Source organism: Eptesicus fuscus, chromosome 17, assembly GCF_027574615.1.
Source record: "Eptesicus fuscus isolate TK198812 chromosome 17, DD_ASM_mEF_20220401, whole genome shotgun sequence".
In the NCBI taxonomy this organism is placed as follows: domain Eukaryota; kingdom Metazoa; phylum Chordata; class Mammalia; order Chiroptera; family Vespertilionidae; genus Eptesicus; species Eptesicus fuscus.
Window position 1 is genome coordinate 48,983,381 of NC_072489.1, and position 24,843 is coordinate 49,008,223.

The window sequence follows — 24,843 nt, forward strand, 5'->3', positions numbered from 1 at the left end:
TTCCTTCTGTGCAGCAACAAGCAATATGAATAGAGCAAGGGCTACCCCCTTGAAATGGGACAGGGAGCCCTCCATCTGACCATGGAGGCACTTCTACTTTACCTGCCAGGCTCTTGTAGACATCCCATGTGTGACTCCTTCTCTTAGAGAATTTGACAAAGCATGGCCTGGATTTCAACTCCACTAAAATTGTCCTTGCCATTGAGTTACATCAACTACTTCTTGCCAAGATCTTTTCACCTTGGACACTTACAGAGAGGAAAAGGGAGAGAGAGAGAGAGAGAGAGAGAGAGAGAGAGAGAGAGAGAGAGAGAGAGAGGTTGATTGTTGACACAGAATCCCCCAAACTTAGCACCATGAACTATCAAGTCCTCCACTCTTCCTGTTTTGCCATTTGTATTTTGCAAAGTATGGGGTAACTCACTGGGGCTTGGCAAGGCCTCCAGAATTTTGGCAGCCTTGTTGGTACTGATGTCATGAGTGTCCCTTGCCATAATGCATCCTTATTACTAACACAAACCAGCCAAACTCAAACAAATGGAGCTAAACACACACACACACACACACACACACACACACACACACACACACACAGAAACAGGCTGCCCGAGCTTTGAAACACTACATAAAAATATCAGAAAAACAATTTCATGCTTAGAACATAGCCAAGAATGAAAATTACAATTTCTGATCGTTAATCATCCTTTTCCCTAATCATAAGTTGCCTACTAACCTGCTTAGAATAAAATTGGATCTCTAAAAAGACTCATTAGTAACTGAACCTTGTCACATAACATTCTTTTCACCTGTTTCTCTCACTGTTGTTTAACTTTTCATTCATCTATCTATTTAAATAGTTTTATTCTTTTTTTTTTCCTCACCTGAGGACATGCTGAGAGAGAGAGAGAGAGAGAGAGAGAGAGAGAGAGAGAGAGAGACATCAATTGGTTGCCTTCTGTAACTGGGGATCGAATCCACAACCCAGGTATGTGCCCCTACCAGGAATTGAACCAGCAATGTTTCAGTACACAGAACAATGCTCAACTAACTGAGCCACTCTGGCCAGGTGTAAATATTTTTTTATTCTTACTTGTTCTCTTTTTAAACAGCTTTATGGAGATATAATTCACATACTATACAACTCACCCATTTAAAGTGTACAAGTAAATGGTTGTTAGTATACTCACTGAGAGTTGTACAATCATCACTACTATCTAATTTCAGAACATTTTCATCACCCTGAAAAGTAACCTGATATCTTTTAGCATCACTCCCCATTTCCCCCATCATTTTCAGCCCTAGGCAACCACTCATCTGTTTTCTGTTTCTGTAGAGTTGCCTCTTCTGAGCATTTCATATAAATAAAATGATATCTACTATGTCAACTTTGTGTCTGGCTTCTTTCATTTAACACAATGTTTTCAAGGTTTATCTATGTTGTCGCATGTATCATTATTTCATTCCTTTTGATTGAAGAATAATATTCCATTGTATGGATATGCCAAATGTTGTTTATCTATTAAAGTGGACGTTTGGGATATGTATAAAAAATAATTTAATAGCAAAATAATAATAATCCAATTACAAAATGGGCAAAGGAGTTGTATAGAGATTTTTCCAAAGAAGACATACACATGCCAACAGGTATAAGAAAAGGTACTCAATATTGCTAATCAGCAGGGAAGTGTAAAACAAGACTATAATGAGATATCACCTCACACCTGTTAAGATGGATATTAAAACCATGCTAATAATGGATAAAAAAAGAAATGATAGTAAGTATTGGCAAAGATGTGGAGAAAAAGGAACCCTTTTGCACTCTTGTTGGGAATATAAATTGGTACATTTTGAAAAATAATATGGAAGCTCTTCAAAAATTAAAAATACAACTACCATATGATCCAGCAATCCCACTTCTGGGTATAGACCCAAAGGAAATAAAATCACCATATTGAGAAGCTGTCTGCATGCCCATGTTTATTACAACCTAAGTGCCTATCGATGGATGAATGGATAAAGAAAGTGTGGTATATATACAATGAAATATCATTCAGCCTTAAAAAAAAAAAAAAGAGAAAGTCCTCCCATTTCATACAACATGGATGAACCTCATGGACTTTATGCTAAGTAAGCCAGACGCAGAAAGACAATTATTACATGATCTCACTTACATGTGGACTCTTAATAAATTTTTTAAAAAGTCAAATCATAATAACTAAATAGAATGATGGTTACCAGAGGCTGGGGGTAAGGCGAAAAGAGGAGATTTTGGTCAAAGGGTACAAACTTCCAGTTGTAAGTTGAATAAGTTCTGGAGACCTAATGTGCATCAGGGTGAATATAGCTAATAATGTATTATATACTTGAAACTTGTGTCCCCACCACAAAAAAAAAGTAACTTTAGGAGGTGATGGATATGTTAATTTGATTATGGTAATCATTTCACAATGTCAAAACATCACATTGCATACCCTAAATATATACTTTTTTATTTTTTACCAGTAAATAAATAAATAAAATTTTAAGCAAAGTAATGCTGCTATAAACATTCATGGATGATTTTTTTTTGTAGGGATATGTTTTCATTTCCCTTCAACATATACCTAGGAGTGAAATTACTCAGTCATACGATAACTTTATGTTTAATATTTTGAGGAACTGCCAAACTGTTCCTAAAATGGCTGTATTATTTTAGATGCCCACCAGCAGTGAATAAGGCTTCCAATCTCTGCACAGCCTTGTCTGTTCTTACCATTCTTTATCAGTATATTTGTTCTTCTTCCTCCATCAACTCTCCCCAGATTCTAAATGAAATTCCTAATGATGTTATCCACTGGAGAAGTAAAGTGGCACTTCATTTCAGAGTGAACCCTTAGTTAGCCTCTGTTTTAAGGAAGCCATTGGGAAAAAAGTATACTCCAAAGGTCCCATTTACTCTAGTAAATCAGGTTTGTTTCCATAGAAACCATAAGCCTGGGTCTCTAAGCACCTTGTCTGGATATTTTGGATACAAGCAAAAGAAAGTAATTCAATCACATAAAGTAAAACCATAGATTTATGAAATTTTGAAACTGGAAGAACCCTAAGGATCCCTTCACCAGCTCTTTCACTTTATAAATGAGGATGCTCAAACCAAGAGAGAGATTCTCATGAGCAAGGCTACACAGCTGGTTTGCTCAAGAATAAGACCGAAACCCAGGTTTCTGATTCCATCACTTTGTCAGTTCAACCTGGTCTCTTAGTCAGCTGTGCAAACCCAGCTTAGCCAACACTGGAGCACTTATAAGTTCCAGGGCAAAGGCTGCATCCATACACACACCAAGCAAAAAATTAGGTGATCCCCGGCATACCACCTACCACAAACCCACTCAAGTGAAAACCTTGACCAAAGGTTGCGAATTGGGTACCCGAGGCTTATCCTACATGGTATTTGAAGATGTTTTTTACAGTTACCAACTCATAAAAATGAAGGGATTTCACCTCCAAAAATCTATTAACATTGGACCTGTGGTTCCTGATTAAACTTTCTAACAAACAGGCTGGGGTTGAGCAGTACCGCCCAGTGCCCACCCCGTGGGCCTCGCCCATCATGCTACCTGCCTAGTTCTTGGAAGTATATGAATAGGACTCAATTCAGGTCATAGAGAAATAGGTGTTGGTGCATTTGTTGTCTGCAGGAGTACTACCACTCTACGTGGCCCTGTTTAAAAGAGAAAAAGACGGTCACGAGACAGACAGACAAATCCTGGTAGGCAACTGAGATCTTTGCAGGCTTGGAGGGCGGGGGGTGGGTGGGCCAGGGAGGTGATCAAACAGGAACGTCACATTGCTGCGAGTAGAGTGAGGAGGAGGCCGTGGGGCCTCCTTTTGGCCTAAGTGCACAAAATTAGCAGCAGGTGCTTTGAGGCTTCTACAGATTTCAAAGAGAAATAAAGACAGTGTGTTGCCTCAGAGCACAAGTCCCCACAGAGCGTCTGGGAACAGCATGCCGTCTCCTGAGCAGCGGCCCCTTGCCTCCTCTGGTGCAAAGAGCTGGGCTTGTTTCCAGAAAGTGCCATCTAGTTTGCTCTGCTGTGCAGCACATAAGTTCTTCTAATCAATTGCTAATTGGTGATTGAGGAAAAGGCTACCTGACTGGAGAGGCTATTCTGAAGACTAAACAAAGGAACGAAAGCCCTACCTGGTTTGACTCAGTGGATAGAGCGTCGGCCTACAGACTGAAGGGTCCCCAGGTTTGATTCTGGTCAAGGGCACATGCCCAGGTTGCGGGATGGATTCCTAATGGGGGGTGTGCAGGAGGCAGCCAATCAATGATTCTCTCTCATCATTGATATTTCTATCTCTTCCTCTCCCTTCCTCTCTGAATTCAGTAAAAATATATGGGAGAACGAAAAAGAACGCAAGAAAAGCTCTTTCCACTGTGTCTAGAGCCTAGAAAGGACCCAGTAAGTGTTAATTAATACTGGTGAACTCCCACAGTGCATTTTTAAAATCGGATGGCTATGCATCTTCATAAAATCAGGACTGTCAAAACCAGAGGAGTCCTCGGAGAGCATGGAGTTCACTAAACTTATGAGAAAAGCAGTGTCCTTCTTCCGAAGATGAGGTGGTGGCCTTGACCAGTGTGTGGTCCCATCAGTCTAGGCTTTTGTCAATGCCCGCATTGTGTCAAGCAAGGCACACCTGTACACACCAGGGTAGGTTTGCCCATGGGGGAGGCCTTGCTGTTATGCTGAAGCGTCACCTTTCCTGGCAGCTTGGGCTCACTACGTAACAGTCAGACTTAAGAGGCCCCTGGGTGAGGCTCAGAGACAAATGAGCTGGGAGCCCACGTGGGAGGGCGTGATTTACATCCTTTCCCTCCTCCCCAGAGTTGCCCAGAGTGTCTGAGTGGGATGGAAGGCTCTCGGGTTGGAGTTCAGCACAGCTGTACAAACAGCCTGTCCCCATGGCTCTCCAGCGGCACAAAGAAGCCGCAGGGAGGCTGAAGGAGGTAAGAGCAAAGGAAGAACTGCTTCTAAATGCAGAGAGAGGAAAACAAAACAGAAATTTCTATTGTATGAACTCATCGCCAACCAGGTCTCTCTCTTCCTTTCTTTGAAGTTAGGTGGAACTGGAATCATGTGGGTGTTAAGTAACAATTTCTTAAGTAATAGATTCAAAATCGCTAAAGATTTTGTGGTATGCCATGATGAGCAATTCTCAAGACCTGTCAACTAGAAACAGGCTTTAAAAATCTAAAAACCTTAAGCTGCCCTGCTGGGGAAGGCTGTATCCAACCCTCCCCCTCATTCTTCCTTTGTGCCTCAGGACCTTTGCACGTTGTAAATGCCCTAAGGGGCTGCAGGTTTCCTGGAAAACTGTGCTCCAAGGTTGGGCGTGGGGGAAGGGTCACGGAGCTTAAAAGAAATGGCGATCCACATTATTTCTCTGAGAAGCAGCAGAACAAACTGAAAGGAGAAGGGGTCCTGGCTCTTAGGAGATCTGGGTCTGCCTAGTGCTGAGCTGCGGTTTGACCCCAGGGAGTCAAACCACAATCCCCGCTGGACCACAATCCCCTCATCTGTAATACAGAGGCCTGGATGTGCTTCGAGACCTATTCTTGCTGACAAAGATATTCCTCTCCTAGGTCTGCATACCCAACATACACACAAACATATATATGTTCACCAAAAGGCACATACAACTTCAGCACTGTTCATTGTAGCCCAAAATCAGAAACTACCCAAATGTCCATGAACTGGAGAATAAATATATTGTCGTATATCCATATAATTGAATAGTATAAAGCCCTGGAGAATGAACAAATGCACAACATGAATGACTCTCACAAACAAGGCCCAGACACCTAAGAGTACATGCTGTTTGAATCCTCCTTTATAAAGTTCAATAACAGGAGAAACCTGTCGCATTGCAAGTTAGGTTAGTGGTTATCCAATCAAAATTCATGGAGCTGCACTCTTATAACTTATGCACTTTCCTGTAAATATATTATACGTCACTTAAAATTTTATTTAAAAATGTTTGTAGAAGAAAATACTGTACACCCCCCACTGGGGCTGGAACCTGCTCCCCAGGCATGTGCCCTTGACTGGAATCCAACCCAGGACCCTTCAGTCCATAGGCTGCTGCTCTATCCAATGAGCCAAACCGGCTAGGGCAAAATAATAATTTTGCACTGTCCGGTATGGTGGCCACTAGCCATATGTGCCTACAGATCACCTACTATGGCTGGAATGGCTGGTAAAATGAGTTTTAAATTTTATTTACTTTTACTTTATATTTGAATAGCCACATGTGGCATAGTAGCTACCATATTGAATAGCACAGCTCTAGGCTATGCTGACACCCTGTATTGCCTTGATTTTTATTTCTCCAGGAACTGAATACAAATGTGATTGGTCCTCAATAGTTCACTTAGAGAAGTCTCGTGTTTGGAGCTAAGCTGTTAGCATAAGAAGGGAGGTGAAGGTAGGAAAAGTCTACTTTGTGGCCCATTATTGGTACACAGTGTAGGCACAGGTCAGGTTGGACTCCTGCTGAAATCAATTGTTGCTCAGAACGGGCAGAGACAGACTGCAAGGCCTGGAGCACTTGGAAGCTGTAGTAGCTGGTGCTCCAATACGGAAGGGAGGTGCTGGGTGAGGTGTGATTCCGGGGAAAAGCTAATAGCTCCCTGATAAAGAAGCCAACCCAGAGCACGCCCAGATGAAGATAGCTTTAGCCCCACCCAAGTACTTCCACCCCTCTGAGGCCTCCTGCATTTCCTGGAATCCTCTTCTTGTACCCAGAAGTGGCTTTCGCTTCTGGTGAACACCCAGGTGTAGGGCAGAGTACAGGGGTGATGACAAAGCAGCAGGCTGGAAGGAGCAGGAGTGCCCCTGGGTGCTAATTAGAGGCATTCTCTGTAACACTGCTGTGAAGCCCTGAACTCTGCCTTCCCTTCTCCAAGCTTCAGAAACGCCCTCATTGAGCCCTAGCTGGTTTGGCTAAGTGGATAGGGCTTCGGCCTAGGGACTGAAAGGTCCTAGGTTCGATTCTGGTCAAGGGCACGTACCTCGGTTGCAGGCTCCTCCCTGGCCCAGGCCCTGGTCAGGGCTCAATCATCAATGTTTCTCTCTCTCTCTCCCCCTCCCACTCTTTCTAAAAATCAATGAGAATATATCCTCTGCTGAGGATTGAGAGAGAGAGAGTCTCTGTCTCTCCCCCTCCCACTCTTTCTAAAAATCAATGAGAATATATCCTCTGATGAGGATTGAGAGAGAGAGAGAGAGAGAGAGAGAGAGAGAGAGAAGAAAGAAAAGAAAGAAAGACCCTCATTGAGATTTTCTCTCTGAAGTGCTGACTGATCAGCAGAGGCTTAAAAAGGAGCTGGTGGGCTGGGAACACCTTGGCACAGGCCCAGTCACCACAGCTTATCTTCTGGCTCTGAAGTCTAGGTTGCTTTCCACGGGGACAGGCAGTCAGCAGGGACACTATCAGCGATAGATGGAAAGGAGAAGGGGCTGTGAGTCCATTGAGACAGGAAGATGAAAGACACAAAGGGGTTAAAGCCTAATAAAGAATGTTCATCGGATCCTCCCAAGGCACAGACACTCCCACAGGTCAAACAGGGTTTTTGAAACAGAAACAGATGAAGGCTGAGCTGTAAGATGAAGACAGGAGTGAAAGGGAAAGGATTCGGGGAACCTGGATGTTGGAGCACGTAGTCCACACATTAGGCATTCTGGGAGGTTCTTGTATGGAGTTTGAAGGGGCCCCCATACCTTCCTTTAGGATGAGGTGGGAGGTGGAGAGGAGGAGAGATACCCATTTGTGCCCAGGATGCCCAAACTACTGCTGGAAGATGCCCCTGGGCTGAACTGGGGCAGGAGGGGGTGGAGAGCAGGAAGGTACCTGAATATCTGAGCACATTACAGATGGGAGCCCTGGGGTTTTTACCTAGTCTAGAAGGAAGTATTTGGGTCTATATGCTCTGGTCCACCATCTGTAGTAGACCCCTGCCCTCACCTCCTGTGCCCACAACTGCCCTCCTTGTCCAGAGAGAGGAACATCAATAGGTTAAATGACCTAATACAAAAAGTATTTGATCTCTTTCCGGCCCTGTCAGGAAAAAAAGCTCTCTCTCTCTCTCTCTCTTTCTCTTTCTCTCTCTCTCTCTCTCTCTCTCTCTCTCTCTCTCTCTCTCCCCCTCTCTCCCTCCCTCTTTCCCCCCCCCAACCCCCCTCCCCCCCCCCCACTCTCTCCTCCAAATTCTCTCCTCTCTTCCCTTGACCTTCAGGGACAGGCTCTGCAAGGTGAGATCCCCTGTCACTTCCTCCATGACTCATTTCCCCTGTTTACTCACTGACACTCCCCAACCCATCACATCCCTGTGCAGAGGCCACCAATGACCTCCCAGATGCCAATCTGAACAGACTGCAGAGGCCTGACTTGGCCTAAACAGACATTACTTTGGCTTCAGAGATGACCACTCCCTCCTTCATGAACTGTTCCTCCCCGAGGCCTTCTTGATAGGCTGTTCCCTTCACTTTCTCCAGCTCCCTTGATCCTCCTTCCTCTTCCCACTTTTGCAGGTGTCAAGACTCCTTCTCACTCACCCTGCACTGCCTCTGGATGCTTTCCCTAAGCCAACTTGCCTCCACTGTCACATCTCTTAACTATCATACCTCTATCTCCAGCCCAAATCTGGTTTTCTGAGCACTGGGTCCTTGGTTCTAACTTTCTACTCAATAGTATTGCCCAAATATTCCGCAGGCACTTGAAACTCAACATATCCAAAATTTCAATTATCTTCTCTCCTTGATATTTGATTTTCTCATTGTATTTACAAATATTCAATACCATTCTATTCATTAATAGAAAGCCAGCACTGAATGACATGCATTTTTATAATTATCCCATCTCTGTTGACAGTACATGGGTTTTCATTCAGACAAAACCCCTGGTCCTCGCCCCTCCCCATCCCCAGCCTGAGGGCATCTGGGGAAGATGGTGCCCTGGAGAACTTTTCCTTACACAAGTCAATAAATTTGACCTTTTGCTAACTTCACTTTGGGTCAGGGTTTTGTCACATATAAGAATCCTGAGTTTGCATTTTTTTTAAAATAGATCGAACAAAAATAAATTGCGTGAAATCAAGGTTACTTTATACAGTGGTTCTCAACCTTTCTAATGCCGCAACCCTTTAATACAGTTCCTCATGTTGTGGTGACCCCCAACCATAAAATTATTTTTGTTGCTACTTCATAACTGTAATTTTGCTACTGTTATGAATCATAATGTAAATATCTGTGTTTTCCGATTGTCTTAGGTGACCCTGCTAGCGGTTCTCAACCTGTGGGTCACAACAGTTATGAAGTAGCAACGAAAATAATTTTATGGTTGGGGGTCACCACAACATGAGGAACTGTATTAAAGGGTCGCGGCATTAGAAAGGTTGAGAACCACTGCTTTATAGTAACATCGCTATCGTTTGCATTCTGCTATGCTTTTTTTTTTTAAATATATTTTATTGATTTATCACAGTGAGGAAGAGAGAGGGATAGAGAGCCAGAAACATCGATGAGAGAGAAACATCGACCAGCTGCCTCCTGCACACCCCCCACTGGGGATGCGCCCGCAACCAAGGCACATGCCCTTGACCGGAATCAAACCTGGGACCTCCCAGTCCGCAGGCCGACGCTCTATCCATCGAGCCAAACCGGTTTCAGCTTGCTATGCTTTCTTGAGGGTGAGAGCAGAGGGTAAAGACAGAGCCAACACCAGTAATGGCATTCAACCTACAGTTTAGGTGACTTTTGAAGTGAGAGAACAAAAATCTGAGTCTACTAAAATAGTGTCTCCTGTCATGGTCACAATTCATCTGTGGCTCTTCAAAAGATAAAGGGTGAAAACCTCTTTACTGTGGTAATTCTTAGATTTATTTCTTAGGTTCTTCCAGACAGAGTACATGACTTTTATCATCACAGCACATTTCTGTCTATAGCTTTGTGGATTTCTCAAAGCACTTCCCCACTCAACTCACAGGCACACTTGCACAGATACAACCCTAAGCTCCCTACAGCAATCATGATACCATTTTATAGATGGAGACACTGAATCTGAGAAAGGTGAAGCAATTTGCCCAGCCCCACAGCAGGAGGAACTCAGGTTTGCTCATCCTAACCAGCTCCCTTTCCTCCTCCCAGGAGAGCCAATGAGATCATAAGTAGGAAAGTACTTTGGAAAGAAAGAAACTCTATTGATGCCAGATGTATTATTATAAGCCAAACCTAAGTACAGAATGACCTTGTTATCACCCCTGGAGTGGGGATGCTTATAGATCAGGCCTGTTTAATCTCCTGGTGCCCTGGGGTGAGCATCTGGGGCTTTCTCCAGCAGGGTTAAGCCTTGTCTGTTCCTGACATTACTTTCCCCAGAGGGGACCCATCAGGAAGAAAAGAGTGACATCCCCCTTCATTCCTTACAAACATCACCCTCCAATTATGCCCAGCTCAGGCCGATCCAAGTGTCAGAGGGTAATAGCATAGGTAGATGTCAGGATTCCAAATTTATAGATGGTGTGGACGTGTGTGATAGTTTGTTTGGAGGAATGGACTTGTCATGTGCAAGATATATGGCACCAGATAAAACATCCTGACAATATTACATGCTTGGGGTGGGGTGCACGAGCATACTATTTTGAAAGCCCTCTGTTATGACATTTTAAAAATTCCAGAGTGACTGCTGAGCAAATCCAGAGGCTAATGCAATGCGGGAACATAAAGCATCCATTCTGCATCACAATGTGCACTTCTCTTCTCTCTCCAGTCATGGAATTTGGTGCATTTTAAGCAAATTTGATTGGAGCATATTTAAAAGTGGGTCATGTAAAGGTAATAATAAAGACTCATTTTTGAAAATACAAATGCTTTAAAAGTGTGTTCAAAATTGCAAACTTTTTAACCTGAGAGCCTAGTGAGTTGGAAACGCTGCTTATTCTCTCGCCAGCTGGTCAACATAAGTGGCTGCCATCCTTTCCCAGGAGGAGTCTTGAGTCATGAGATTTGTTTGCTTTTCACTTACATGAGGTCTTAGAAAGTGCAACCCTCGTGTAAAATGCAACTTCCTTGTACTCAGATGTACTAAATGTTTGTAGAGGGCTTATGATATACGGGCTTTCCCACGTCTGCTATTTTACACTTCACCACAGCCTAAGAGGATGATAATGCCTCCTTCACTTTACAAAGGAGAAAATGGAGACAGGATTCCAGTAACTTGCCCAAGTTACATAGGCAAGAGGGTGCAGAACAACAACTCACAGGCGGGGCTTCTAATTTCTAATGCCACAAACAATTACTCGGGACAACCTCTTATGCTTGTACATAATTTGTGTGAGTGAGAGGTGTGTGTGTGTGTGTGTGTGTGTGTGTGTGTGTGTGTGTGTGTGTAAATCAGAAAAGGGTATGAATTTTATGTCTTGTCACTGTGAACCAGAACAGAGACCATTTGAGCGAAAGAACTCAAGAGTGTAAAGAATCCATAAGAACAGAAGCTCCATGGGGAATTTAGTGATAACTTGGAAAAGGTTTTGGAAACCCATAGGACAAGGAATTGAGAGTTCATTCCTGTTTCACCTAGAACTCAAGGAAAAGGGAAGTTCCAGCTAACATCTGGGTTACATACAGAGGAACAATGAAACACAGTCTTCAGAGTGAGACAGGGTTAAGTAGACACAGAGAGAGACCATGTTGCCTCTTGTATTAAGTAGGCTAGGGTGTGGTAACAAGTACACAAAATTTTATAATTGTTCAAAAACAATGTGATTTGTTATGTTGTTGTTGCTTTCTCAACAGTCTGAAGACAGCTCTTTTCCATGTGATGATTCAGAAACCCAGGCTCCTTCCAGTTTGTGTCTACACTATCCTGTAGAGTTTAGGTCCTCATTGTTGTATATATCCAGCAGAAGGGAAATGAAGCAAGGAGGGGACACACGACCTTCTTAGTCTGGAAATGGCCTACATTGCTTTCACTCACATTCTGTTGGCTAGAACTCACACATATAGCCACACCTAACTGCCTGTGTAGCCCAGGAAGTGTGGTTTAGCTGTGCATTAAAGAAAAAGAGGAAATGCCTGGCCTGCATCAACCTATGAACCAGGAGGTCATGGTTCGATTCCTGGTCGGGGCATGTGTCCAGTTGTGAGCTCAATCCCCAGTGTGGGGCATGCAGGAGGCAGCTGATCGATGATTCTCTCTCATTGATGTTTCTGCCTCTCTTTTCTCCTCCTTTCCTCTCTCTGAAATCAGTAAAAATATATTTTTTTTAAAAAAAAAGAGGAAATGGATTTTTGGTAAATAGCTGTCAATCTATCACTTCCAGACACTCGCTGTCCATTTGCACTCTTCTTCCATTTGCACCACAGAGAGCCTATACCATGCCTTTCTCAAAGAAGACACCCCAAAGCTCCACTGAGTCACTACATCCATCTCTAGGTCTGGGGTTCTTGAAGATACAATGTCTTGTCAAACAGGTGTGAATGTGGCTCCTCATGGGTCCAGCAATTTATTAACTAAAAGACCAGTTATCTTGCCCCTCTAACACACATCCACTATACCACTATACCAATTTAGTGATATTTTGGAAAAGGTTTTGGATACCCATAGGACAAGGAATTGAGAGTTCATTCCAGTTTCACCTAGTACTCAAGGAAAAGTTCCAGCTAACATCTGGTTACATACAGAGGAACAATGAAGTCCAGTCTTCAGAGTGAGACAGGGTTAAGTAAACACAGAGAGAGACCATGTTGCCTCTTGTATTAAGTAGGCTAGGGTGTGGTAACAAGTACACAAAATTTTATAATTGCTCAAAAACAATGTGATTTGTTATGTTGTTGTAGCTCACTCAGCAGTCTGGAACAGGGACTTGAACTGCAATGACACTCTTATTGAGAAAAGGGAAGAATGGGAAAAACAGAGTCCTTGGTTAATAGCATGATGGAACCCTCTGGTATGAAGACCCTCTGCCTGGTAAGAGGGGATAAGTCCCTTGCTTAGCCCTTTAATCTGCTGTCTGGTTGGAATTCATGATCTATTTTTCTCTAGGGTCCCTTACTCCACCCTCTGGATGTCCTTCCTTGTCCATTATCCCTTTTGGCCACTTCCAAATTGCCCGCCTTGAAAATTCTAAATAGCTAGCCTTCATCGTCCACTTTCTGCTCATGCAAATTTAGCACCAAAGGGTAAGGTTTCACCAATCAAAGATTATTGCATCCAAGCTTGTGATTTCTTTAACAATACAATTCCCTCAAAAACTTAGTAAGATTCTTATTTACTTGCTTCGAGTGTATTCCAAGTGCCAGTAACCGCACCCAAAATTCCTTCCTGGACATAGTTCTGAAGCCTAAATTATTTGCTTCCTTGTCTCTATCGTTTTCTCTCAATGTAATGGCAGCTACCTCGAGGTGATCTGAACAGCAGACTTGAACGGAAAGGCTACACCTTTAATCTGATCTTTGCTGCAGGGGTTGAGCTGCTATATTTAGCTGAGAATTCTTAATGGGATTTAGTCTTTTCCAAATCTGCGGTTTTAATTACATTCCTCCCATCTTATTTCTTACTGTGGGGGATCCAAAATCCATAGGTTTTTCCAAATGTGGGTGCTCTCTTCATTCCCTTTTATTTCTGCTTATAAACTGGTCATTTATTGTCAGGGATATTTTTCTAGTAATAACTTGTAGCAAGACACTCAACTCTAACACACATTAACATTCTCTCTCTTTCTAATGGTTTTCTCTGGAACTACCGGTCCATCTTGATCTGCCTTTTCCAGATGATTGCTGGCCATAGTTATAAAAAATATTTTGCTGCTGTACAACACAGCTCACCATTTTTGCTGCCTACTCTGTTTTCTTGTCTCTCACTGCACAACTGAGTGCCACATATTTTAGGTGTTTTGTACATTAGCATTCCTTTTCTAACACCAACTTTTGTATTACCTAAGATAGAAAAACTGCTGTTAAAAACAGACTTAAAATGTAAAATGATTTGAGCAAAATAGAAATGTTTCCCACTCACGTAACAGTCTAAGGCAGCGGCTCCTGATGGTTGGATGTTTACCCCATCCACAGGGTGACTCAGGAATCACACTCCCTTACCCTGTGGCTCTGCTGCTCCTGGAACCTCCTCATCTGCATGCAGTCTCACAGGGTGAAGAGAGTGAAAGGGGGCATCCCTGCTTATTAAAAGTTGACCCAAAAATGGTCCACATAACTTTAACTCGTGTTTCATTGACTGGAACTCAGTCACATAGTAGCCACACCCAAATACAAGGGAAGCTGGGAGATTCATTCCTGGCTGGGAAGCCACTTTCTAACAACTGTATACATAGTTAGTTCCAGGAATCCTCAAACTATAGCCCACAGACAAAACTAGGCTCATTGCTAGTTTTTTTAAATAAAGTTTTATTGGAACACAGCCATTCATTTACATATGGTCTATGGCTGCTTTTGCACTCAAGCATCAGAGTGGAGTAGCTACAATAGAAGCATGGCCCACAATGCCTAAAATATTTCCTATCTGGCCCCTTCACGGAAAGTGTGCTGACCCCTGCTTTACACTGAGGCTGGAACTATTGCAGCCATCTTGCCACCACAAGGGGGAGTCTGGAACTGCTGGGGCCACCACAGGATGTCTAAAAATGAAGCCAATCCAACAGAAGGCAGAGCCTAGAGATGGAGAGAAACCAAGTCCGGATGACCTCATTTGAGCCAAGAAGCCAGCCCCTCCTGAAGCCATCCTAGCCTTGGGCTTTTTAGCTAGCCCATCTAACGCATTTTCTTTTTCACTTAAACCAATTTGAATTGAGTTTTTCTCAACAGAAAGGGCCCTCACTGTTCATCTCTCCCCCCATAGCAGTGACAGGTAACGACAGAGAGAAGGATGCTTAACTTATACTTAAGAATGGTGACAAAATTAGACTCTGACTTAGCACACCAACGAGTCAGACTGGAACTGCAGACAAGTCCTACTGAGCCGTAACCAACATGTGACACTCCCCCCCATTTAACCCTGCAGGCCGCTGAGACACTGATCGTTGGGAGCTTCCTCTAAATATTTCATGCCTCTGTCTGAGTCGATCAGATTTCTGAAAGCAGGTGAAGTGAAAGGCAGGGGTTCAGCGAGGCAGCTGTTTAATGATCCCTCACCCCTAGAAGACCTTGGATAAAACCTGGCCAAGAAACAAAGCAGAGATTTTTTTCAGACTGGCCTGTCCTGGGAAGGCCCTGTGTTATCCACACAGAGAAACATAATAAGCGGTGTCTCCTCCCGGCTGAGCCCTCGGAGCTCTGCAGGTGCACTGGCAGAGCATGGAGGGGTTGGCAAAGGGCAGGTGGCTTTGTTCTCCCGGCTGCCTCCTCCTCAGAAGTTGCTCATTACAGAGTGAGATGGTGGTGTTATATAACACGAGCTCGGCCTGACTCCACTAGAGTACACGGGAGAGCAAAATACCTAAATGTCTTCAACACACAGCACACTGAGAGGCCATATATAGAGCCCTTTAGACCTCGACAGACAGGCAATGCATTGACATCATTATAAGCCGTAGGCTTCCTGTGAGGTGCCCCTTATGAAGGCAAACACTTATGTGATAAGAGTCTTCTAGAATAGGGTCAACATTAGCAAAGCCTGTGTTTCTAATAAAACTTGGCATTAGCCAAGTCACTTCCCTCCATGGATCTCTAAGAGCTCCTCAAATATTTGCTGTAAAATAACTTTACACACACACATACAACTATACTTACTTTTTTTTTTTTTAAATATATTTTATTGACTTTTTACAGAGAGGAAAGGAGAGGGACAGAGAGCTAGAAACATCAATGAGGAAGAAACATCAACCAGCCGCCTCCCGCACACCCCCCACCGGGGACGTGCCCGCAACCAATGCACATGCCCCTGACCGGAATCGAACCCAGGACCCTTCAGTCCGCAGACCGACGCTCCATCCACTGAGCCAAACCGGTTTTGGCTATACTTACTTTTTAAAATCTCCCTTGCAAATAAGCAAAAAAGTAATTATCCACACTCCTTTTTCATTAACAAACATGTCCTCCCATAACCACATATCTCCTGTGACATGAATAAGAAATATGATACCCAGGAGATGGAAATGAGGCCAGTTTCTTTTTAACCCTTTGTAAAAGTATGGGATTTCTGTGTAAAGAACAAGATTTCCAAGCTGAAGTATGTAGGGCAAGAATGCTACAAGCCACTGAAGCACAAAAAAGCAGGAGCCCGGGAGGTCGTGAGTCTGCAAACAGTCGTGCGTGTACTGAGTTCAGTCATACCTACCCAGGTCCCTTGGGGTCAATCTGTGAGGTCTCAGGGTTGGAAGCAGATCAAAGAAAGTTTTATTCAGGAAAATAAACAGCAGCTGGGCCAAAAAGAAAGTTTAAATCATGGCCATCTAGGAGAAAAATACAAGGTTAAAATGTAGAAATATGGAGTGAGGTGACTTCATGTGTAGAAAAATAAGTCAGAAGCTGGGAAGGTCAGGTAGGGAGGTCAAGTGCAAGGTGAGTCAGAGCAAAAGGTCCAGTAGGAAATATATATATATATTGAGAGACGGGGAGAGGGAGAGAGAGAGAGAGAGAGAGAGAGAGAGAGAGAGAGAGAGAGAGAGAGAAGAGAGAGAGAGAGAGAGAGAGAGAGAGAGAGAAGGAAGAAGACTTATTTTCAAAATTTGGCTCATGTGATTGTGGGGATGGCAATTCTGAAATCCATAGGAAAAACCAGCATGCTGGAAATTCAGGTTAAGAGCTAGTATTGCAGGTTTGAGTACAAAATACATAGGGCAGACCAATAGGATTTCAACTCAGGTGAGCTTTTTATGTTATCGTCTTGAGGCAGAATTCTTCCTTCTCCAAGAAACCTCAGTCTTCTTTCTTACGACTTTCAACTGGCTGGATGAAGCCTATTCAAATTATGGGGCTACTCTCCTTCACTTAACGTCCACTGATTGTAAATGGTAACCACGTCTACAAAGTACCTTCAGAGCAACAGCTAGACTAGTGTTTGACCAAAACATCTGAGCACCATAGCCTGGCCAGTTGACACATAAAATTAACCATCACCTGGTGTTTAAAGATGCCCAACAGAGCCAGATGTTTCCTGAGTTCCTTACATCTTAGGGATTTAGGGCTAGGAGAGACTCTATAGATGACGAATGTAAGAACCAGACAACGGTGAAGAGTGACCCTTGGGTCAGTCAATAGAGAGGCTAGAACTTGGGTTTCCTAACCCCCAATCCAATATGTTGGGGTTTTTTTTTTGTCAAATTCTGGAGCTAGGCTTCCTAAACCCCAGTGCCAAATCCCACACAGTTTCTTTTTTTGATCAAACTTGGTTGAGTATAAAAACAGACATGTGCCTTTAAATCAGTGCCAGCTAGATCACATTCTAATCATCCAAATGCCTATTTCTTCAATAACTCCAGGAGGAAATTAGGGATAACAGAAGGCTAAGGACAACAGCAAAATGCAAGCGTTTCCAAGAAGCTGGAAAGCATATGTGGACTTGGAGCCTTGCCCTCACGGGTTTTAATTCTGAGTCAACGAGATCGCAGCAGCAATGACTTTGGAAATTTGCATTTGCACCAATGTTCACCCATTTGCAAAAATGAGTTACATCAATATGGGCCTGCATATCAAGACAGGGTTGTTCACTTTGCCATTTGCTAGGACTAAAATGGCAAAAATCAGCTTGTGTCTGACATTTTGTGAATGAAATAACAACGCTTACTGCGTGGAACCATCTGGTCCAAGCACCGTGTGGATTGTTTGCATCCAACCCCACCTGGCATCCCTCAGAGGTCAGGATCCGCCTGTGGCTGCGGTGCCTCCAGGAAGTGCTTAGAGCAACAAAAAACTTGGCAAAAATAATCCACAAGAGCATTATGAATGCAAAAGCTCTTCCCACAATAGAACGATTACCAGATAAGCCAGGCCCTTTTCTGTGAGAACCAGGGTATACTTGAAGGAATCACCCAGAGGCCAAGGCAGAGAGAGAGGGTCTGTTATCGTTCTCCTGACTTGGCCTCTTTTCATTTCTTTAAAACCACAGTTTGCAATGTGTGGGTGTTACGATGCTGTTTCCCCCCCCCCCCCCCCCTACAATGGATGGCATAGTAGCATTGTTTCAGAATTTTAACTGACAACTCTTTTCTTTCTTAGTGATGCTTAAAGTCATGATCAGGTTTTACAATCAATGGCATCTTAAATACGATGAGAGACTGCAGGTGGGAGAGACAAGGTAGAAGCCAGGCGGTTTGGAGCTGGAGCCTGTGTTCTCAGGCGGTGCAGTAAGAAATCCTTGCTGCCTCGCTGCATAGTGAGAAGGGAAGGGGGAAAAGCAGGCTTTGACTTCAGCCAGGAGTTCCCAAAGTGCTGCAAATAGCATTTCCAAAAAGAACACACCATTTACTTCGTTCTTAAATTGGTCATTAAAAAAGCAAAACTTTACTTAGTTGGTTTTGAAATGGAAAAAGCTAAGGCAGCCTAACCCAGTTGCTCAGTCGGTTTTATTTATTTTTTAATCCTCGATGCTTTCTGATAAACAAAAATCTCATACTGGTGTCCTCCCTCTGACACCCCCAGGAATTCTGACATGCTGACCCTACCATAACCTCATTCACTGAGAATCTTTGACCTGAAGAATAGCTAAAGATTTTCTTGTTCTGTGTATAATTACTCCTGGGATTTGACCCACCTTTTACTTTCCCTACGTCTAGAGCATAATAATATTCACAGAGCACTAAACTTAAACTTTGAAAAAGAGCGAGGCTAAGTCAAGGGTGAAGAGGGAGACGTAGGCTTATGTGTGTGTGCGTGCTCTGTGTGTGTGTTTTGTTTGAATTTTTTATTTGCTTTCTGTTGTTTTGTTTTATATTTTTGGTTGGTAGGGAGGAAATCTCTCTTAAAAAGAAAATCTGTAATTTAAACCAATTTATTATCCCCAGTATTTCTATCAACAACACATTGATTTTGTTGCCCAGGAAACTGGAGAGAGTTTCTGGAGAATTAATTACCTCATTCCAAACCCAGGGGTCACTAAACACTGTTTTCATAGGAAACAAAAGGCCATTCCTTGTAGCTCACCTGAGTCTCTCTGAGTCTGAAACCTGAGCCCCTGCTCATTTCTGGGATTTCGCACTTCCTGCTGCAAACCATATGTTATGTTCTAACTGGGAAAACCCTATAGTTACCGTTGGAGAGGGTGGGGGAGAAAGGATGAGGTCACACATCCCTGCAGGAGGCAATCGCAGCTTTGGCCCAAAGCTGCTAGAAAAACATGTTCCAATAAATTAGATAGCTTGTTTTCATAGCCCTCCAACGTCAACATTTGGCTCTTTACGGTTGGAAGTATCTTCCCTTCTACTAGTTAGTGTCAAACGTGGGCTCTTTCTGGACATCTGCAAAAGCTAGTGCCTCGCCTGCCCTGGCCTGCAATCTGCCTGGATTTTGTTCCTTGCACCTGGAAAGTTCTTTTCATTAGATGCATTTTTATTCCTCCCCTGTCTTTGGTGGAGACACCACAGAAGGAGGGCCTGGGGGAGGGGAGGTCACCAGAGTCCCTAAAGCAGACGGAGGCCTTCCCGGGCTTCAGTGGTGCTGAGAACCCACTAGGACTGCAGTAAAAGATGCCTGAGGGCTATGGACCAGAGCACCAGGGGAGAATTTGACCTCCCAAGGGCACAAGGATGGGAAAGAAGATTCACTGACATGCCTCCCCGCCCCCGCCTCCCGGCTGTATGAAGGAAGCCCTGAGTAACCAGGAGGACTCCCGTTACCAATCTGAGCCAGAAGAAATCTGTCACCAGAGGCGGGAGCATAGTCATTGTCCTGTAAGCAGAGGACAACAGGAGTGTTTCCTTAAAAATAACTGGCACGGAACTGACTCATATCGGGGCGGAGAAAGAGAGAGGGAACAGGATTTGAAATCTGGCAGATCTAAATTTGAATCCTGGCTTTGCCACTTGCTAGCTGGGTGATGTGCAGTGAGTAACCCTGGCTCTCTGAACCTCTGTTGCCTCCTCTATGAAGAGAGGATTACAATATAAAGTAGGATTCTTAGGAGAATAAAAGTATACCATGTATTTACAGTGCCCGACACATAAGGGCTCTGAATAAAGGCTCTGCCCCTGGGCAATGCATCGTCCAGATCCCTACGGCTTCACATCTCCACCTGAGGGGATTAGGGCCACACCTTTGCTTCCGAGGGACCATCTCTCCAAGACAGCCCCACTATGCTTCTTTTTCTTCTCCCCAACAAAGCTCAGACTTACCCCACTCCTCAGCACACCTCGGCTGCTTCTCTCTAGAGCCTGGTGGGCCTCAGGAGTCAGAGCTGTGCTTTTTCCAATTCCAACAAGAGACCAGGGACGTGGACCCTCTGGCCTTCCCGGCACGGTGCTGTTTGGACCGATCCGGGTAATGTCATGGACAATTTACTGTCTCGTGCACTTTCAAAAACCACTTACAGCGATATCTTCTCTTTCTTCCAGCTCGGTTCTGTGAATTTATTTCCATAATGAGCTCCAGTTAGAAGCCACTTGGCCGATTGCTGCTTCCATTAATCCTTTCGAAGGCCTCAAGCCTGTAAACTCTCCAGGCTGCCTGATTCCGCAGCCCCACCTGCTCCGCGAATCCCTCTCCGGTTGCCCAGCACCCACTGTGCCCTCCCTTCTCAGAAGGCCTGCAAGGCTGCTAATCAGCACCAGATGGCTCAGCGGGGAAGGCTCCTCTTGCTCCGTAGCGCCCTCCCTGGTCGGCCCCATGACAAGGGCTGCCAGATAACAGACAGGATGCCCAGTTAAATTTGAATTTCAGAGAAGCAACGAATACCTTCTTCGTTTACAGATATCCCAAGTATTGCATCCCGTACTTTTATATGCTCCATCTGGCGACAATAAGGCCAGACTCTCATGCTTCTGCTTCTACAACAGCCCCCAGCATAGAAGTGAGACCGTTCTGGGCCACGCAGTTAATAATTACTGATAACAGCAGCAACAATAACAACAGCTAGCTTCTATCACCCATTGAGCTCCCACGTTTGCCAGATACTGTGCTAAATCCATAGACTGGGTCAAGGGGAGGACACATACACAAACGTTGTTGACAAGGTGGAATTTGATTTTTTTTTTTTTTTTTAAGGCAATGTGGTTTAGAGATTGAGGGATCTTCCTCTAAGGCACATAGTCCAGCTCTCTCCTGTACTGTCCCCCTGACTGTGGGTGTTGACCGAATCTTTCCTTATTTTCCTCACTTATGAAACGATGGCTTTCCTCCTGGAGTGGTTTAATTCAGGTAATACACTAAAGATAAATGGAATAATACATTAAGCCCAGCACATAGCAGGTTCTCAGGAACTGTGAAAGGTGTCATGGTGATAGAGATGGTGTCGCTCTCGTTGGAATTTAGAGAGAGAAGCTCTTTGGCTTGGGTGGTCAGCAGAGCCTTCGAGGACTGGGAAATCTGACAGGTCAGGGCAGCAGGACAGTAGGAAAGTGAGAGGCAATTTGTGAGTCAAATGGTGAGTAAACGTATTTGCCAGAAATGAACAACCTAGCTGCTTCAGTTTGCATTAATTGAAAACTTCTTTACCATTGAAAATGTTCTGTTAATCTAAATAAGTGTTAAGTCCTCACAGCTAAAAGTTTTACTGTCTTAGTTTGTAGGTCTAAGGATACAAGTTGGATATTTAGTGATATGATGGATTTTTTTAAAATTTTTTTTTAATAAAAGAAGCCACCACCCGAAACCGGTTTGGCTCAGTGGATAGAGTGTCAGCCTGCAGACTGAAAGGTCCCAGGTTCGATTCCGGTCAAGGGCACGTACCTTGGTTTCGGGCACATCCCCAGTAGGAGGTGTGCAGGAGGCGGCTGATCGATGTTTCTCTCTCATCGATGTTTCTAACTCTCTATCCCTCTCCCTTCCTCTCTGTGAAAAATCAATAAAATATATATTTAGAAGAAGAAGAAGAAGAAGAAGAAGAAGAAGAAGCCGCCGCCGCCACCAGGTACAGTTCTAAAACTTCCTAAGAAAGTCCTAAAACTTTCTAAGCTTCTCACCAGGGAATAACCTTCACCAAGGCACTGAGCTACTTATTGACTGAATCTATCCATTGACAGTAAGAGGGTTGTACTCTGTTGATAATGAACCTGGAGAATGCTCTCCAAAAATTCCTTTGCCCCCTTTATTTTCCTGCAGGAAGGCTGGGGTACAGAAGCATAGACCCAGCACTTGGGACCTTTTGCAGGATCTGGGCTTCCCCTGAGGTTTCTGCTCAGCGCTGGGGCTGTGGGAATGAAACCATTGTGGGTGCCAGATGGCAGGGTGTGGGAAGTCTCGGGCTGGAAAGGGATGGCCAAGATAAACAAGCGACTAGAGGTCTGAAAAATGAATGGATAAACATCCAGACCAAAGTCAACAATGCTGGAGGATCCAGCCCAGTCTCCACAGGCGGGGACGTTTTGACACTCGAGTTCACTCAAGTCCCTGAAAGAACTTTTGTGCATTCGATTCTTAAGCATCTCTGCCATGGGGCACTGGGTAGGGGGCAGATCACACAGTTCCTGTAGCAATGCAGAACTGTGCTAATTTCACCAGTATGACTTTCTGTAAGATGTCTGCTTAAAAATCATATGACTAGATACTGGTTGATGTTAAAGAGGTAATGTTAATTTTAAAAACGTGACAATTGTATTGTGTTTGTGTTTTTAAAGTAATCTTTGTTTTTTGAGCTACCTATTGAACATTATTTGATGAAATGATCTGATGTGCTTGTGCTTCAAAATAATCCAGGAAGAGAGACTGGATTCTCTTTACTTTTATTCTATGATCCAAAGAGTTTATTTTGTATCATAAAAAAATCCAAACTGGGCTCTAATAGTTTGCTTTTGTTTTTAGCACAAAAGACATCGGATTCAGATCTACATAGAAACAAAACGACATGGCACACCAGCAAAACTGAGCCATTTGGAGCTATGGCATAAAAATCTTCTATATCTGAATATTTCATGGCAGAATGCCGGCGCTTTCCTGTAAACTCGCAGATAACACGTGCAGAGTACTGTTGGTATTCTTACTTCCCTGGATAACTAACTGGGTTGGGTGGGTGGACCTGATCTCAGGAAACAGTAAGTTCAAGGAGTAGAATTCATGGTGTGGATCTAAGAGATGCTTTAGTCTAGCAGCTATTCCTTGGTTGGCTAGTGGCCCGTTTGCAGTTCACTGGGATCTTGACACAGACTGGGGCAAAAAGAGGAAACAACTACTTGAAAGTAAGGAGTCTAACACTGTCCAAAAAGTCCCCGCTGGAATTCTCCTCTGACTCAACTCATTTCCTCCTAGCCTTCTGGTACTATGGGATTTTTTGTTTATTTGGTTTGTCCTTTCAATCTCTGATAAATTTGAATTACAGTCACTCTGTGATGTGTACAATGGAAAAAAAACAAAAAAGCAAACTGTTGAGAATCCTTGTTTAAACTGGAATAACTGATTCCGCTTTGAAAGTAATACATGATCGTTTCCTGCCCAGCAAAAGACCCCAAATCCTGTGTGACCAGAGTTAGTATTTATGCAGCTAAAACGCCTCAAGTTTCTTTGCCGTTGCTGGAAATGCCCTGCTGGTTCTCTAACGTCTGGTTGGCACAGTCATGGACTCTACCATCATACTTGGTTTGCAAAGTTGTTAGAAAACCAGCCCATGTCATGTCAGATTGTTTTTAATGCGGTGAAGAGTCAGATGATACTGCACAGCCCGCACAACTCGGGAGGGCCATGTGCAGGCCTGGCTGCTCTGCTCGCCGAGTCCAAATCAATTATGCTCTAATCAGGACTGTTTCCGGAGCTGGTCGGATGGAGGTTCAGAGTGAAAAGGAAAAATTGTTATTTCTCTCCAGATCCTGTTTGCATCAGCAGACTCCATCTGAGACACATCCTGTTTGACCTCTGACGGAGCGGGGGAGGGGAACGGCTTTGTTTGACTTTTGACTGTCACCCAGAGGAGGGCCTCCTCTTTTTTTTTTTTTTTTTAGAAAAAAAATACTAATTTTTTGAATTAGTATTACAATTCTGTCATTGTCCTCCGTTCATAAGGATACACAGTTTGGACTCTTCATTTTCCCAAATAGTGATTTCCTCGCTCCTCAGAAGCCCCAGAGGCTGGTTTAAAATGCACACTTCCAGCCCTACCTTGAGACACAGTCTCTGGAAGGTGCTATTTTGACAAAATAGGAAGGTGATTCTGAAGCGCAGTCAAGTTCAAGAACTTGTATCAGGATGAGAACTGCTCAAATCCAGGTTCCTAATCTTAGGCCATTGACTCCAGCCAGGCCCAGCTTCCCTATTTATGCTCTGATGCTGGGAAAGTTGTTTTGCATTTTGGCACTTAGAAGGGACCACCCAAAGAGATGCCCCTGCTTGTGGGTCCAGGAAGACGTTAGGGCATCAGCTGCATACATTCCCAGGGAGTGGTCAGTGAGGACTGGAAGGTAAAGCAGGAGCAATATGGGGTCTTGTCTGTTCGAAGGCTACTGTCAGACCCTTACCAAGTTTTCACCAAGGTATGTCAGAAAGAGAAAAATAAGGGTAAAGTTACATTTATGTAAATTATTATTATTATTAATCTTCATCAGAGGATAATTTTCCCACTGATTTTTAGAGAGAGTAGAAGAGAGAGGGAAAGACAGAGAGAAATATCGAAAGAAACACATCAATTGGTTGCCTCCTGCACTAGCTGTGACCAGGAACCGGGCCAGGAAGGAGCCTGCAACCGAGGTACGTGCCCCTGACCAGAACTGAA

At 43.9% G+C, this 24,843-nt stretch overlaps 1 long non-coding RNA gene across 1 annotated transcript in view; it reads left to right on the forward strand.

The window, feature by feature from the left end:
• Positions 1–4,961: 4,961 nt before the first annotated feature.
• The window catches only part of LOC114232505 (uncharacterized), a 32,394-nt gene continuing 12,512 nt past the window's right edge, over positions 4,962–24,843 (forward strand). Inside the window, exons 1-3 of the long non-coding RNA XR_003618569.2 lie at positions 4,962–4,993; positions 12,882–13,011; positions 22,947–23,115. This is a non-coding gene — a long non-coding RNA (uncharacterized LOC114232505). The remainder of the gene's footprint in view (positions 4,994–12,881; positions 13,012–22,946; positions 23,116–24,843) is intronic.